The sequence below is a fragment of the Leopardus geoffroyi genome, chromosome C3 (assembly GCF_018350155.1).
Source record: "Leopardus geoffroyi isolate Oge1 chromosome C3, O.geoffroyi_Oge1_pat1.0, whole genome shotgun sequence".
Taxonomy (NCBI): domain Eukaryota; kingdom Metazoa; phylum Chordata; class Mammalia; order Carnivora; family Felidae; genus Leopardus; species Leopardus geoffroyi.
In genome coordinates this window covers 74,731,014-74,747,612 of record NC_059338.1, presented here as the reverse complement: position 1 = coordinate 74,747,612, position 16,599 = coordinate 74,731,014, and the positions used below count along the sequence as shown (strand labels likewise).

Here is a 16,599-nt window from a genome sequence, read left to right as displayed (position 1 = left end):
CACCATTATGGAGGCAGCATCCTGTAGCAGGAATAAGGGTTAGTCCCAGCAGAACCAAGTTCTTCCCTTAGCACCTCTGCCTACACCCTGTGATGAAGCGAAGAAGTTACTCTATTTCCTTGAGTGTTTCCTCAACAGGGTGGGATCGGTGTTGTCCACTGCATAGCAGACTCGTGAGGAGTAGATGATTGCAAAACCCAACTTGGAGGGTATGACAGATTCAGTAACCACTGGCATCTCTGTTCCTGATACGGGCTCTATCTATACTGCATAGATGGGTTCTACTAAAAAAGTGCAGCTTTGGGGAAATCGCAAAGCTTTTAAACACGCTTTACAACATTGAAGAGACACCTCTACTTTGTAAGGGGTATGTCCTCTGCGAAGATGTCAGATATCCAGCAACTATCCCCTATTTAAGATCGCTGATAAACTAGTAGCCAGAGTCCTTAGCAAGTGGAGAGCACCGGCCCAGAATCAGAAGGCCTGGGTGCACCCGTTGTAAGATGTTACATGACATTGACCCTGGACCACTTCTAGTGTTTGCTCTCCTTCTCTGGAACAATACACACTTGAGATTCCAGGAGAAAAGTCCCTGCATGGAAGGACCCCCCTGCTCCCTGCCCCCCACCACACCTTCCACAATGTCCCTACCATGTTGTCTGCAGCAGGGAGACCAAGCTGGGGATCACAGCAGTCCACCCAGGACTCTGCTGGGCCTGAGGCACATCTCCCTTCATGGACTTATTCTAGAACACTGTTAAATGTAATTGTGACCACATCAGTACACAGATCTGTACAATCCAGGATGAACTCATTATATGGATCCTTCTGATTTTAAAACAAATGAAAATCTTCAGGAACACCTGCAGGGACCCACAAGGCCATCGTGGGTCCTGGATACTGTGCCTTCAGAGCTCGATGAACAGGTATGCTCTGTACCCAGCACGTGGTGCTGAGAAGGACGTGTCCCTACGGCTCTTAAATGTCTTACACTCCTGGATTATTCTACAAGAGAAACCTTAAACACCAGCTTGAACTGGAATGACCCACTCTTCCTTGGGAGTAACTATGTGGTCTGTCTGCTGTGAGTCAATGCAACCTGGCCCATGCCTCTGCCCCACCTGTTCCATCTCTGCTCCTCCATCCAGCTCCCTGTGTGTGGTCACTGCCACCACCCAGTAAGTGTCACAGGCATGTACTGGGGCCACATGGATGAGCTGATCCAGCTGAAGTTGAAGTGACAGGGACAGTGAATCCCAGGGGAATTCCTGGTGTGCAGCTGGCTTTTAGTAAACAGAATAGATTCTGCTGAGGATAACCTTGGGAGAGAAGAAAGGCAGAGGTGGTGGTGATGCTAGGGAGGGGGAAATGGATTTTCTTGGTGTCACCCAAAGGGTTGACAGAGTGCCCCAGAACCTGAGTGTCCTGACACCCAGTCCAATTCCCTTTCATTTGAGATGCTTTCTAGGCTGAGAATCCAAAGGCTGGACCAATGTGGGGGTATAGCTCAGGGGTAGAGCGTTTGATTGCAAAGGCTGGACCAATGTGAGTGAAGAGACTGATGTGGGATGCTTCCTGGTGAGGGAGCGCTCCATCCCAGCCCTCCTCTCCTCATGAGGCCCTCATGTGCCCTCTGGCAGTGTCCCTGTCCTCTCCACAGGCCTTTCCTGCCCCCAGTCCTCTTGCCCCCTAGGCAAGGTGTTCCCTCCTCTGAATACTCCAAGCTACTCTTCCTAGCCTAAGAACCGCAAGCAGATTCTGTGCTGCATCAGTTACTTGCATCTGTGTGTCCCTGTATTGCTTTATTCTTAATGCTTATTCACTTTTGAGAGAGGTCAAGCAGGGGGAGGGGCAGAGAGGGGGACAGAGGATCTGAAGTAGGCTCTGAGCTGACAACAGCGGGCCTGATGCGGGACTCAAACTTACAGCGAGATGATTACCTGAGCTGAAATCGGATGCTCAACTGAGCCACCCAGGTGTCCCCCCCCCCAATCCCCCAGTGTTACTTTCTATTAAAGTAAGACTTTTGTAGAAAGACCTTTCTCCATATACCTCAAAGTAGGTACCATCACATAAATGCTCAGTTGGTGCATTCTTAGAGGGACAGACAGAAGAGTTCAGACCTTGGAGCCAGCCTGGGTTTGAGTCCCAGAGAAGCACTTACTAACCGTATTAGCCTGGAAAAGTTTGAGCCTCCTTTTCCCTTCTTATAACAGGGATAATGTGATCTTACATGAATTGTTGTGAGGATTGACCAAACACCTGAATGGGGGGCAGGGGTGCAGAATGTCTGCACAGAATCACAGCAGTCAGAGGGAAGGAAGGAGGGGTTGGAGGAGGAGCTGATGCTTATTCTACACACTTGGTCTATCAGGTCAACACGAACCAATGGATCATTAAAACCCCTACCGCTCTCATGGAGGAAAAAGAAGGCAGGGAAAGGATGGCATTTCATTCCTCCCCACTTCTAAAACACTCTAGGCCTCTAAAAACGCCCACATCTGCCAGATCTAACACAACCCTCCCAAATCCAAGACCCTGGGCATCATTTCAATCATGCATTAGGGTTGAGGAGAATTGGGCTACACGGTTATGGGTCTTGCATGAGTAAAGGTGTCTGGAATCAAGCAGAGACTTCTAACACTAAGCCTGATACCCTTCCTCTGGTGTGCTGCCTCCGAGAGAACCTGAATTTCTTTTCCTGATAGTTGGATCTTGAAGCAATTCCTTACATTTGGCCCATTTAAATGAAACCATGTTTGCCTTGGGGGCAGGGATGAGGGAACTTAGCTACAAGTATAGGAATCAGACGTGACTGAACCCACCCCAGTTACTTGACTGCTGTGGACGCCTTATGCAGGTCACTTTCTCTTAGGCTTCAGATCTCCTGTACAGAATGAGATGACAACACCCCTGAATGGTTTTAAAGGTACTATGAAAAAGATCGAGATCTGACCTGATTTAATATTCCAAATTACAATACCTGAAATGAGACCCGAAACTGAGTTTGATAAGCCAAGCCTGATGGTTTGCCATTAAACTCGAGATGTTTTAATCTTTGCAGTGAGAAAGTTGAGGCTCCGTTAATTGGGTTCTGTTTTAAATGCCCTCTTACAATGTGCCAGCTGCTGGGCTTGCTGTTGTTGCAGCCCATGATGTTCCTGATAAACACGATGACTGCAGGCCTCACATAGTGAGTCTGTAGTAGAACTGGAATTGGAACCAGCTGGGGTTTTCTCCACAACACGGAAAACAATGATGGAATTAATACTATGTAGTAACAAATGAAGTTTCGTTTCTTTCTCTCCATGAAAAATGAGTTCTGTTGAGCTCAAGACACAGCATGGGAAGAATCTGCATGAGCAAGCTTCCCATAAGCATCAGGAGACACCTGACACTGGATCCCATAGCCAGCCCTAGTTTATTACTCCCAACCACCTGCTGAAGCCACCAGAGCCCCATTGCCCATGATGGAGTGTTTCAGGATGGCTACAGAAGAAGTGGGCTTCCTCTGCGCCTCTAGAATCTTAATGCAGACTGTTGCACAGAGCTTCCATTAAGAGGATGGTTCACATTCTTCTTCCTGGGTTTGCCAAACACAAGATCAGAGTCTTTCTCTTTTCCCACCATAAGTCACTGATGCCAGCTTCACAATTCAATCCAATAGATTCTTAGGGAGCTCTACTTTGTCAAAGACCAAGATTCTGAGGTGCTCAGGAGCATTAAAAAGTACATACGTACCCATGTTCTTGAATCTTCAATTTTCACAATACAGCAGAGTAATGATCAATGCCTTGACCTTGAACATGGAACCTGTCATTTTCAACCCTAAGTACATTCCTCGGTTCATGTTTTCACGAGCTCCCTGCAATTGTGCTTCCCTGTAATGCCATCTGGGAAGTTTTTTTCCCCCCACAAAGTGGGACTACTAGTGCTACATAAGCTGATATAACCTTAGGCTTTTGTTGAGTTCTCCTAGGACAGGTACCATGGGTTTGAACAGAACTATGATTCTTGAGGACCAGGTAAATCTATGGTGGTTTCCGATAGATGATTCACCTTTACATCAGGCTTTTGGGATGTTTTGGCAAATGGTATCTGGCAATAAATTTCCCTTGGGAAAACAACTCTTCTAACTGTATGAAATCAACATCTAGTACATGAATACATTCTACAGTGAAGTTCTAGCCCATAGAGCTCCTTCAGAACCATAGGAAGTTCTCATGAAAGCAAAATTCCAGGGGCGCCTGGGTGGCGCAGTCGGTTAAGCGTCCAACTTCAGCCAGGTCACGATCTCGCGGTCCGTGAGTTCGAGCCCCACGTCAGGCTCTGGGCTGATGGCTCAGAGCCTGGAGTCTGTTTCCGATTCTGTGTCTCCCTCTCTCTCTGCCCCTCCCCCGTTCATGCTCTGTCTCTCTCTGTCCCAAAAATAAATAAATGTTGAAAAAAAAAATTAAAAAAAAAAGAAAGAAAGCAAAATTCCAATGTCCTGTGGGTAGAGTGTTCAGGACCCCTCATAACCTATACAGATGACATGAAGGTGACCTCTTGGGTTCCTATCGATCATCTTGATACTGTGGGTATTCTCAATTATAAGCTGTTCTGAATGGGGATCATACATACTCAAACATGTACAGAGCTATCTCTAATCCATCCTTGACCCATGCCTGACTTTTATAACATTTGCATGAATGAGAGTCCATGTCCGAGAACCTGACCAATGTCAAATCCCAGAAACACATTCTAAACAACATAGCCACAGTTCAGATCTCAGGCTGGAAGCCATGCTCCAGCTTAAGAACTGGGAACCCAAAATGTCTTCCCCCTGTCTAGTTCAGGACCAGAAATTATCTTTGTAGGAATTCTAGAAAGGCATCTCTTCTGTGAGGACTGAATTGAACATGCTGACCATCTGGTGAATGAGTTAGAAAAACTCTGAACTTGGGGTGAGGAAGTATCAGGAAATCTCAACTCCTGCTGATATTTGACAAGATATGTGACCAAATCCCACAATCATGTGCTGGCTTTGCTGTAATAGAGGCTGTGAAGGAAGACTGTTACACAGCTCCAGGAAGCACCACTTCAGTCTTGAATCCATGGTGAGTGTGACTGGAGTTAAAATCCAGCTCTGTGTCCTACTAGCGTGGCTTAGAGAAAGTCACTTGGGTTATCTGGAGTCATAGCCTCACTTATTCAATGTGGATAGTAACAGTTTCTTGCATGCCTGATGAGAAGTGGTCACATGTGAAGATGCTTTTGGTACTTCATACTATATTCACTTGGTTCACCTCTGATTTCATCTGTCAAATCCATGCTGACTGTGACCAATACCAAGTGTGGGTCATGAACCTTCTTGGTGTCTGCCTCAGGGCCTTTCCCTCATTGTAGGGTCTACTGGGCCCGCAAGAAGACACATCCTGGGTGTGTTTGAGGATTAATGACCCCTTGGAATCCCTAAAACAGTGCTATACAGAAGACTTCAGGGAAGTGCCAAGACTTAGACTTCCTGAAATAAAATTCTGGAAGTTCTTCTGTATCTCTCCCAAGTGGCCACAGCAGAACTTGGCCCCTATTGCCAATGGCAATGGCATTGGTGCCACAAACTTGTGTTTGTCTTTCTTCCACATTGTTCCTGTTTCTTGAGACTCCTTCCTAAGTCAACCACTGTACTAGATCACCCATCCTGGGTCCTGCTTTCGTGAGGACCTTAATTAAGAATATCTGACTTCTGGAGTTAGCTCTAACATGAAAATATCTTGTAACCCATCACACCATTCCTTACAACAAGAAAAAACTGGTCAGACTGAACATCCATTCTCTGCAAATTTCCTGACGTGTTTTGGACCCATCAGATTTCAGGGTGATGAGTGTCCTTCAGAGACCAGCAAACCCAGATCAGGAGCCAAGATATGCTCACCCAAAGCAGAAGTTGCTAGGGCCATAAGCTGGTAGGAAGACCTAAATTGCAGTCTGGATGAATTTCTGGGTACCAACTGTGGACTAGCATGAGAGAAGAAATTTCTAGGGGTCATACTTTGGTGGGTTTTGCTTCTAGGTTCTCAGGGAAGATCTAAGAAAGTTTCCTCTCTTGGCTCTAGAAGGCGATGGGGAAGAATTTTCACTATGAAATGAGCCCAGGGCATCCTCTTAACAAAGGACCCCTCTCCAGAGGGTGTTGGACCTCTCTAAAGAGCCTGCTCCAGAGTCCTGGGGCAAAGGACCTTCCTCTCACTCTTGGCTCCTTCCAACTATCCTGTCTCCCTTTAGGATAAAAAGAAACCTTCTGTGGAGGTCACCGCCTCATCAAGTGACTGAAATTTAATTGGAATATCCCCCATAAGCAGGGTTCTGGTATAATGACTAAAGCCAGAGCTAATGTTGCTATGAGTGCCAGAAGCTTAAAATTCCTCCAGTGTCCTTATGGTCCCTGATGACTCTCTATGAGGAATGAGTGCCAAAGTCTGACACTAAACATAGTCCAAACCCTAGCCAGGTTAACCTAAACTCTCAAACTACAGATAAACTTCCTCTGGTCCTGTTACCTGATAGAACATATCTGGCTTTTCACTATAATAACCAAAAAAAAAGTGAGGCCAAGAATAAAACAGTCTGAAAAGACCAAACCAACATCAGATTTAGACTCGGGACAGACATGTTACAATTGTAGAAGAACTTCTAATAACTAGGATTAATAAAGTAAGGGCTTTGTTATGGGCTGAATGGTTGGGATCAGGGCTTTAACATAGGAGTCTTAAAGAGGTACAAAACAGCTGTATTCAGACAGGGCTTCGAAGGAAGAAATTAAGGTTCCATGGTCTCGTAGAGATGGGGCCCTGATCCAATAGGATCAGCTTTCTTAGACTTGCTCTTACTGTCATATGAGGACACGATGAAGGATCTCTACCTGGTCTGCAGACAGCCACATTCTTGCTAAGGGCCACAGCAGTGGGTGCCTTGTTTTTGGACTCCACAGCCTCCAGAACTGTGAGAAAACTTGTTTAACTGACCCATTCTATGATGTCTTGTTATGGCAGCCTGAGAAGACTGGCACGTCAAAATGTAATGTCTTTATAATTGGCCTAAATATACCAATTAAAACTATATTTAAAACGTTTCTTTTAGACCACCTATAGTTGATCTTTTTTTTTTTTTTTTTTTTTTTTTTTACCCATTGAATTTCTGACAGGCTTAAAACTCAAGGGATGGGGCACCTGGGGGGCTTAGTTTGTTAAGCATCTGACTCTTGATTTCACCTCAGGTCATGATCTCATGGTTGGCAGATTTGAGTCCCACATTGAGCTGTGCTGTGACAGCGTGGAGCCTGCTTGGGATTCTCTGCCCATCCCCCACTTTGTCTCTAATACTTTCGAAAAATATGTAAAGAGATGGACAAAGACCTACCATGTTAACACCAATCAAGAGAAAGTGGGAATTAGGGGTGCCTGGTTAGCTCAGTTAAGCATCAAACTTTGGCTCAGGCCATGATCTCCCGGTTTGTGGGTTTGAGCCCCATCATGAACTCTGTGCTGATGGTGTAGAGCCTGCTTGAGATTCTGTCCCTCCCTGACTCATGTTTTCTCTTTCTCAAAATAAAGTGGGAATAGCTTTGTTCTCCTCAGTGTGAAATTCGCTTGGTCAAACTATGCAACGTCCAATCTTTATCCAATAATAAAGAGGCCAATTCTTCAAGAAGCCCTAACAAGCTTATGGGGAGCCTGGGTGGCTCAGCTTGTTAAGCATACAGCTCTTGAATCTCTGCTCATATCTTGATCTCAGGGTCATGGGTTTCAGCCCCATGTTGGGCTCTGCACTGTGCATGGATCTTAACTAGAAATCAATAGACGTGTAGAAGTATCAATTTGGAGATACTGAAATTTTCTAAGTAACACCTGGCTCAAAGACGTCTCAGTATTTAAATACTGTATTTTGAACCAAACATTCTACTTATCAAAACTTGTGGAATGAGGTGAAAACCCTGTTGGGGGTTGGAACATATAGCATTAAAGGAACAGAAAAAATAAAGGTCTAAAGTCAATAATCTGAACTTCTATGTTAGTAAATCAGGAATAAGAACAAAAAGCTAAAAAATGGTCTTAAAATCAAAAATCATAAACAAAATTAGGAAAACTATAACTTGAAACCAAAAGATTCCTAGAAGTTCAGAAAAGCAACAAATCTCTATCCAGGCTAGTGAAAGAGACACAAATTACCAATATCAAATGAAAGAGGGGTCATCACTTGATCCCATGGACACTAAAAGAATAATACTATTTATGATGCTAGGCTCACGATTTTGATTTAGATGAACTTGACCAAATTCACTGAAAGATAGAAACTACCAACACATAGACAAGGAATAGATGAAATAAAACAAACTAAAAGTTAGAATTTAAAGTCATCTGGGTCTGGTATTTTTTTATCAAGTGTTTAAAGGTGAAAGGGACAAGAATTCATGAGTGAATTCCAGCAATCAGAAGCAGAGGTAACCTTTAACTTACGCTATAATTCTAGAATTACTGGACACATGATATCAGGTAATGGCCTACAGTTCTCCCTTAATGATTTTTCTCACACATAGATACAAAACCTCTCAGTAAAATGAGTGAATTGAACCCAACAATGCATAATCACAAAAACTGTAAACAAAATATACTTCAGTGGGTGAATAAAAAACAAATTGTATCAAATACCTTAGAGTAGGGGTGCCTGGGTTGTTCAGTCGGTTAAGCGTCTGACTTCGGCTCAGGTCATGATCTCGTGGTCCGTGGGTTTGAGCCCCGCATCGGGCTCTGTGCTGACAGCTCAGAGCCTGGAGCCTGTTTCGGATTCTGTGTCTCCCTCTTTCTCTGACCCTCCCCTGTTCATGCTCTGTCTCAAGAATAAATAAATGTTAAAAAAAAAAATTTTTTTTAAAAACAAAAAAAACAAATACCTTAGAGTATTGATTATTAAAAAGCATCAAGCCACAAGAAAGACCTGGAGGTATCTTCAATGCATAACACTACGTGAAAGAAGCCAGTCTGAAAAAGATACACGGTGGCGAGGTGGGCATTGACTAGGGGGTATTGAAGGGTAGTGAGCCTCTTCTGTAGGATAAGACCTCAGGCATTTGTGAAACCCCAAAGAATTTTGAGACACAATGAATGACTAAACCTACACAACTTAGTGTTGAGTCTGGGAGATCCCAGGATTGAACACCTAATGTGACAAAAGAATGGAAATGTGCTAATGTGTGAAACAACTTCACTTAAAGGGGCAGGGGAATAAAACCCAAACTAAGCAATTGAAAATGAGTAGAGGGGCACCTGGGTGGCTCAGTCGGTTAAGCGTCCGACTTCGGCTCAGGTCATGATCTCGCGGTTCGTGAGTTCAAGCCCCGTGTCGGGCTCTGTGCTGACAGCTCAGAGCCTGGAGCCTGCTTCGGATTCTGTGTCTCCCTCTCTGACCCTCCCCCGTTCATGCTCTATCTCTGTCTCAAAAATAAACATTAAAAAAAGAGTTGAAATTGTAGGACTAAAGGCAGAAGGAAATGCACATAAGGAAATGCAACTGTACTCTAGTTGATAGAATTGTTTCCCATGAAACACCCAGGGTAACAATTCTGAAGTCATGGCATATGTGTGCTGAAACTGAACGATCATGTAAACAGATGGCAATTGGAGGCCAGATTTCTCACTAATGTAGGCTACAGATAGGCAAGGGGAGGAGCCTAGAATGATCCATGGAAGAAGGATTAGACTTGGAGACATTCACATGGGCTCATATTCCTCTTAACATATGCAGATGGTAAGATCTGTCTATAGATGTATATGACATACATGTGAGTATATGTATAGATGTCTACATGTGTGTATACATATGCATGTCTTCCTGCTCTGTCAGCTGGAAGGGCCTAGAAGCAAGGACACTCAGAAGTGAAGATCTGGGTGCTGGGGTGCTTCTGGCCTGCTAATATTCCCCAATAAGAGGGCCCAGGGCTTCTTGGAAAAATAGTTGACTCCAGGACAATACACAAGACGAACGTGGAGCATTTTACAAGTTATAAAGTAAGAAAGTTCTCAATGTAAACAAGCAAAAAACAAATCCCACAATGACAGGAACATATTAAAAGGACACAGCCAACTTAAGAGGCCTCAATGGCCAAAAGTAGAAGAATTTGAGGGGGAAAAGTAGTAACCGGCATTATATACTTTGGGCTATAAGCTGAGTCCATATGGATGCAAGGAAAAAAACTGAACACAAACTAGTTGGAGTGGCAGGCCAGCTTCTCACGCCAAAGAATAAGTGATCTGTTTAGGTATCCACCATTAAGGAAGTAGACCATAACCTCTGCTCAATTTAGGGTTGCAACTTTCTTAGCAAAGAGAACCGTATGAAAGCATGACTTTTACAGTAGGAAACCTGACAAACCCTTTCTCCAGCCAGGTGATCGAGGTTAACAGCACTAGGGACAAGTCCTATTGACCACAGGTACCCTTGATAAACTAGGGGAATGTCACTCCTGAACTTCTTCCCCGAATCTAACACACCAGTCTAATAATGAAGAAAATATCAGAAATCCTGACAAAGGAACATTCTACCAAATGACCCAACCATCAATCCTCAAGACTGGCAAAGTCACAGAAAAACAGGGAAAGCCTGAGAACTTGTGAGAGCTGAGAGGAGCCTAGGGAGCCATGACTGCGTAATGTAATGTGGCATCTTGAATGGGATCCTGGAAGAGAAGAAAAAGGTTGTTATCCAGATACCCTCTTTCACCAAAGGATGAACTTTAGATAATAACCTGTCTATTCACTAATCGTGGTAAGCACTCTGCCGATAGAAGATGTTAAGGGAAGATAGATGCAGGATACATGGGAACTCTCTGTACCTTCTCTGCAATAATTCTTTAAATATGAAACTGCTCAAAAATTAAAGGTGATCTTTATTTTTTAAAGGTCTTTTAAAGCTTGCCTTAAGTGTAGCAGAGCTGACCTGAGTCTGTCATTTGATTTCCTCAAGGCATATAAAAGACAAAACCCTGGCAGGGTATATGCTATATAGTTGCCTCATCCCATGCTTTAGCTTTCTCTGAAGTGCAGTTACAGCTTTTCTTGAAATAGTTTTGGTCTGATGGGGCCACCTTTCCCAGAACGGAAAGTGCCTGTGTGTTTATACCCTCCCCCAACCCTGTACCAGTTGGCCTTAGTGTACCCAGTTGACTAATGGGTACAGGAATAGAGCCTGAGGTGCAAGTCTGAGAAGTGACACTCCAGAGTTCCTCTGTGTGATCGACAGATGTGACCCTCCATGGGACTAAAACTGGTAACTAAAGGGTCAATAGGACTAAACTACAGTGCAACTTCTTACCCAGATCTTTTATTTTTTGCCTCTAAATTTCTCTGACCCTCCTCCTTTGCCTTCGGAATTTCCCTGACCTTCTTCCCTCAGGAAAGCACATTGGAGCCTTGCTCTTCCCTCTAGATCTCATTTGGCTGCCTCTCGAATAAACCCTTTTCAAAGCTGCTCTGTGCTTTGCTGCGTGTGAGGCAGATGAACTTGGGTCTAACTACAGGATCTTAGCTGAAATTTCATCCTTGTTTGGATTCTTCCCCTTTCCTGGTCTATATCCTCCACTCATTATCAATTTATCTTGCATGCTTAATGAGCTACTTTTACACATGCCTTCATCACAGGAAACCTGATAGAAGGTACTGGAAGCACATTGAAAGGATAGATCTCAGGAGCCAGATCAATCATTGTCCAGGTGGTCAACAGACCCATCAGTGGTGGTAAATGGAGTGTGGGAAGCTTCTGCTATGGTGGCACTACAATTAAAGCTCTTCCCTGTGGGGAATTGGGGGTGAGCTAGAAGTGGAATGGTTTCTCTGCTTGTTCATTAGTCCTGCATTTAGAAGATACAGGGGGAAGTAGTTACAAGGACTATAGGGCAAAATAGAGACCTAAGAAAAAACCAAGGGCTCAAGTCAGCCAACAGTGAATTTAAGGTATAATGTGAAAATTCAAAACTTCATGCCCTCCTCTAAAGAGAGCCTCATTTCTTGTAACCAAGCTGCAGATGAGCCACAGGATATAATTATAAGAAAAACAATTTAAGAGAAGGCTGTATTCTCAGCCTGGGAAAGTTAACTATGTTCAAGCCAAGGCTCTGCTAGAGAAGGAACGGCATCCTGACACAGGGTAGTTGTGTATCCACCCATGAGATCCCCATCACATGATACTATTCACAACCTGGATCTCCTGAACTCTGGGCCTGCAAAACTCACCCTTGCTCTGGAAGACCTCAGCTCCCCTTCATTTATTGATGGTCTATGCAGAAGTTCAACTGAGGCAGATACTTGTGAGCACAAGATCTGCCCTGCGAGCTATCTACCCTATCTCTGCTCCTGGACTTGAGACCAATAACTAGGGTCAAGTCTCATGACCCAATTAGGGGTAATGGTAACAATGTTCACAGATTCATCAAAGCAGCTGCAACAACTGGCCCAAAAGTATTACTGGGAACTGGGAAATTAGGAATAGATCTGGGTGCTGCTGGATCAGAAAAAGGTGAAAAAGTAAGGAAGAATGAATGTTGACCTAGAACATTCTCCCATGGCTTGGGATTCAATGCCTAGGTGAGGGCCCTTGGGGACAACCTTACCACCATTGGGAGAGGTTCTGTAAGTGATGGGGGGAAAAAGTCTCAAGTGGAATGAGGTGGAGATGCTAAAACTGTCTTGGTCTCAAGTGGTCAAGGGCTCAGGCAAGAAGGTGCACTAGAACAGAACTGTGTGAGATTAGTAACCTCAACTGATCGGTTCCTAGAGGGGCCCAGAAGATGCTGTTTTCAATTAAACCTGCTGGAGGAAGGCATTGACTTTGTTGAAACTCAGTGGTAGTGGCCATCTTGAGATGGAGGGGGATATTAGGAAGTGCTGTTACAGATCTGTGTCTCCTAGTGTCAGTGGGTTGGTGGGCTATAGAGTAGCAGAAGACCTGGGACGGGCCACAGCCAGCTATCAAAGCCCAGTCTTATGTGATCGTTACATTAGGTGGTGAGATCACAGGGATAACCAAAAGTCTTACCCCCCGGAATCCCATACCCCATAAGGACAAGATGAACAGGCAGCCAACAAAGGGACTATGTATATGTATGTGAAAATATGTAAGTGTGTACATACATACACAGAAAGGGAGGATGAGCCAAAGGCTAATGGAAAGTCTTCACCACTCTTGCAATTTTCAGAACTGAGCCAGTTCAGTCTGAGGACTTATCTATCAAAATAGAAGAAAGCTCACCTTGAGAATGGACCAGCAATGTCATAACACCTGGAGTGATCCAAATAACACCGGAAACAACTGTAGTAGTGATTCTTTCCTTTAAGGATCCTTTGGTTATTTCCTCAAAGGACTGGACGGGGAAAGAGCACCTGCATATAGGGATTTTGGATATAAATGTGAACTAACTTGATTCACTGCGGGGTCGGGGGGGGGGGAGACTTTGGGACCCCTGAGTAGTATGAACTTACAGAGATCAAGTGATAAATGGGGTTCTGAACCAGCTCTGACCAACAATAGAACTGAAATGGTCCACCGCCCCATCTGCTAGTCACTTTTCCAGTTCCTAAATGTACAATCAGAGTGGACACAGTTGGTAACTGACCAAATTCTCACTAGTTCTTTGACCAGTGGGATAGAAGCTATTATAGTAGGAAAGGCCCAATGGAATGCATATAATGGATGCATCTCAGCCAGGATGGTCCAGATAACATTTGTTGCAGCATGGAAGAGATGAGTGCCACTCTCAAAGATGTAAGGAGTCCTGACATAAGGATCATCGTAGCCCCAGAATGATCCCTTCAGAAGCCAGGTGAATTACCACATATGATGGTGTGCTTTCTCAAAGCCAACACCTCAGGCTGCTGCTGGGCTTGCTCTGACTCCAACCCAGACAGCTGAAGGTGCCTGGAAGTTCCCATCTCCCTAAGGGACCATAGCCAGTGGCTGATAGGGGCTGGAGGTTGAAAGTCTCCTCACTTTGAGGAGGATGTCCCATCCTCTTGGCCTATTTTGTTTCAGCCACTGCGTAGCTTTCAGCTCCATGCACACAGAACCCAAAAGTACATTGCCCCAGCTGCACACAGCATCTGCCCTTTGAGTATGGGGGATTTTCTGTTCTCAGAATCCAGTCCATTGCTATGTATTGGCCTCTTCCCTCTCCCACCCTGAGGAAGGTCCTTGTTCCATTTCAGAGATGATGAAACTGAGCAAGTCACTTGTCTTTTCTACACTTCAAAGACCTCTGCTGGGTAGCCTTGGGTAAATCACCTTGACTTGTGCCCTTAGTCTTTCTGCCTATAAAACTGAAGGGGATTTGAATAGAAGAGCCATAAGGTATCTGTCTCCTATACGTGTTGTGACCTTCCAGCTTTTTTTCTTCTCAGAGTTAACAGGGTCCTTTCTAATCCGTATTTTAATGGCTACCCCGGAAAGTGTCCCCCACCCCACACTCCCATCTCTGCCTATTCTTGATGACACATGTATTTGTATAAGAGTGAGGTGAAAGGCAATAGATGGAAGAAAGTGTGTTAAATACAAAATACCATTGGGGTGCCTGGGTGGCTCAGTCGGTTAAGCGTCCGACTTCAGCTCAGGTCACGATCTCACGGTCCGTGAGTTCGAGTCCCGCGTCGGGCTCTGGGCTGACGGCTCAGAGCCTGGAGCCTGCTTCCGATTCTGTGTCTCCCTCTCTCTCTGCCCCTCCCCCATTCATGCTCTGTCTCTGTCTCAAAAATAAATAAAAAAAAGTTAAAAACAAAACAAAACACCATCACTGTGGGAAATCATACCTATGTCCTGGGTTAGATTATAAGGACTGCATTGCAAAGCAGACCACTGCTTTCTGGCTTTGCTGAAAACAGTAGACTGGTATCTAGCTAATGTATATCTAGGGGCCAAGTCTCAGCTAGTGTCTCTGTGCCCTGCTGCACCTGCCACTCTGACCCCTGCTGAGAAGATGCTCATGAAAAGGCCCACAAGTCTGCAGGTGTCACCAAGTGCAAGGCTGTCACTGCCTCCAGGGAGTGCAGTGATGTGTCCCTAGCTATGCCAAGAAGGTGTTGGCGGCCACCAGCAATGACCCGGAGAAAAACAGCAGCATCAAGCTGGGCCTCAAGAGGCTGGTGAGCAAGGGCACCCTGATTCAGACCAAGGGCACTGGTGCCTTGGATTCATTCAAGCTCAACAAGGTGGCCTCAGGGAAAGCCAAGCCCAAAGCCAAGATGGCAGGCGTGGCCAACCCCAAGAAGGCCATGGGGGCAAGTACCCCCAAGAAGAGTGCCAAGAAGACCCCAAAGAAGGCATAGAAGCCTTTAGCAACTGCAGGAACCAAAAAGGCCAAGAATCCCAAAAAAGTGAAAGCAGCCAAGGCCAGGAAGGCACCCAAGAGGCCAGTGAAGACCAGAAAGCAGTATCTGATCTGCAATGCATCCCCTATAATCTCCTAACTCAGGACCTAGATATTGGATTTCCCACAAATCACTAACTCCCCTCATGTGTGCACGCAGATGCGTGCACACACAACAGCAGTAACAAGGAATCTAGCCACTGCCACATGGCTTCAAACAAAACCTCTATTTTTGGATTTACCACCACCTTCCCCGGGTCCGTTAAGGGGTGGAGTACATTAAAATCCTGACAAGCTTGCTGATATATCCTGAATCTTCAGGTTTAAGAGCTATTTTTAGGATTGCAATATAAAACCCAGCACTGAGAAACCTAGGAGAACCAATCATGACACCCCAGAGGTGAACTGGGGGAGGGAAGGAGGCCGCTAACATCCTTCAGTCCTCCTGCCTGAGCTGAAGTTTTTCAGCAGACTATTTATAAAATCTACCCTGTATGCTTCCAGAAACCATCAGAAGCAGCTTCTTCTTTATTTTCAGCATGTGCCGGGAACTAGTCTGAGTCAGGGTCACACTGGAGTTCAGTTGAAAGTCACTGAGTGAAGCTCCTTTGGTTCCAGCCATCTCAGGTTAGCTGGACTGTATTGTTCCAGACTTCCTGTCTGCTTCTGAGCTGTCCTCCAACCTTTGGTGCTGAATCTTTGCTAACATGCCCATATGTGAATCCAGATGCAAGTCCTCTCCTTGCACTCAAATGCAGCATCGCATTTTGCCACCCACTGAGTACAATATCCTACCATATTTCCCCATTACCTTGAAAACCTAAAATACTTAGGAATTCCAGAATGCTTAGGAATGTCACTGTATTTTCAGGGTTCATTATTGTCCATTCAATTGTGTATTGCTCTACAGTGTGCAAATTTTACATGCAATTATTTTAGTTGAGGTCCAGAATCTTGAAGTGGATAATCCATTAACATATCTCTTAACATGCCAACATACGAACAGTGTGGTGATAGGTACATAGTGCACGAAGGATCAAGTTGGGATTTAGAGTTTGCATCGTGGTTATTTTGCAGGAATTGTGGGCTGGCAGGAGGTGGGGAAGGAAACAGGTGGAACAGGAGAACATGAGCTGCAAGTTCCTCATCTGTAAGAGGAGATTGGAAGAAAAACTGGCCTCCCTGGATTAAAAATTTTTTTTAATGTTTTT

At 44.8% G+C, this 16,599-nt stretch overlaps 1 pseudogene; it reads left to right on the top strand.

Annotated features, from left to right (window-relative positions):
- The window catches only part of LOC123586602, an 82,290-nt pseudogene extending 66,802 nt beyond the window's left edge, over nt 1-15,488 (top strand).
- The last annotated feature ends 1,111 nt before the right edge of the window (nt 15,489-16,599 follow it).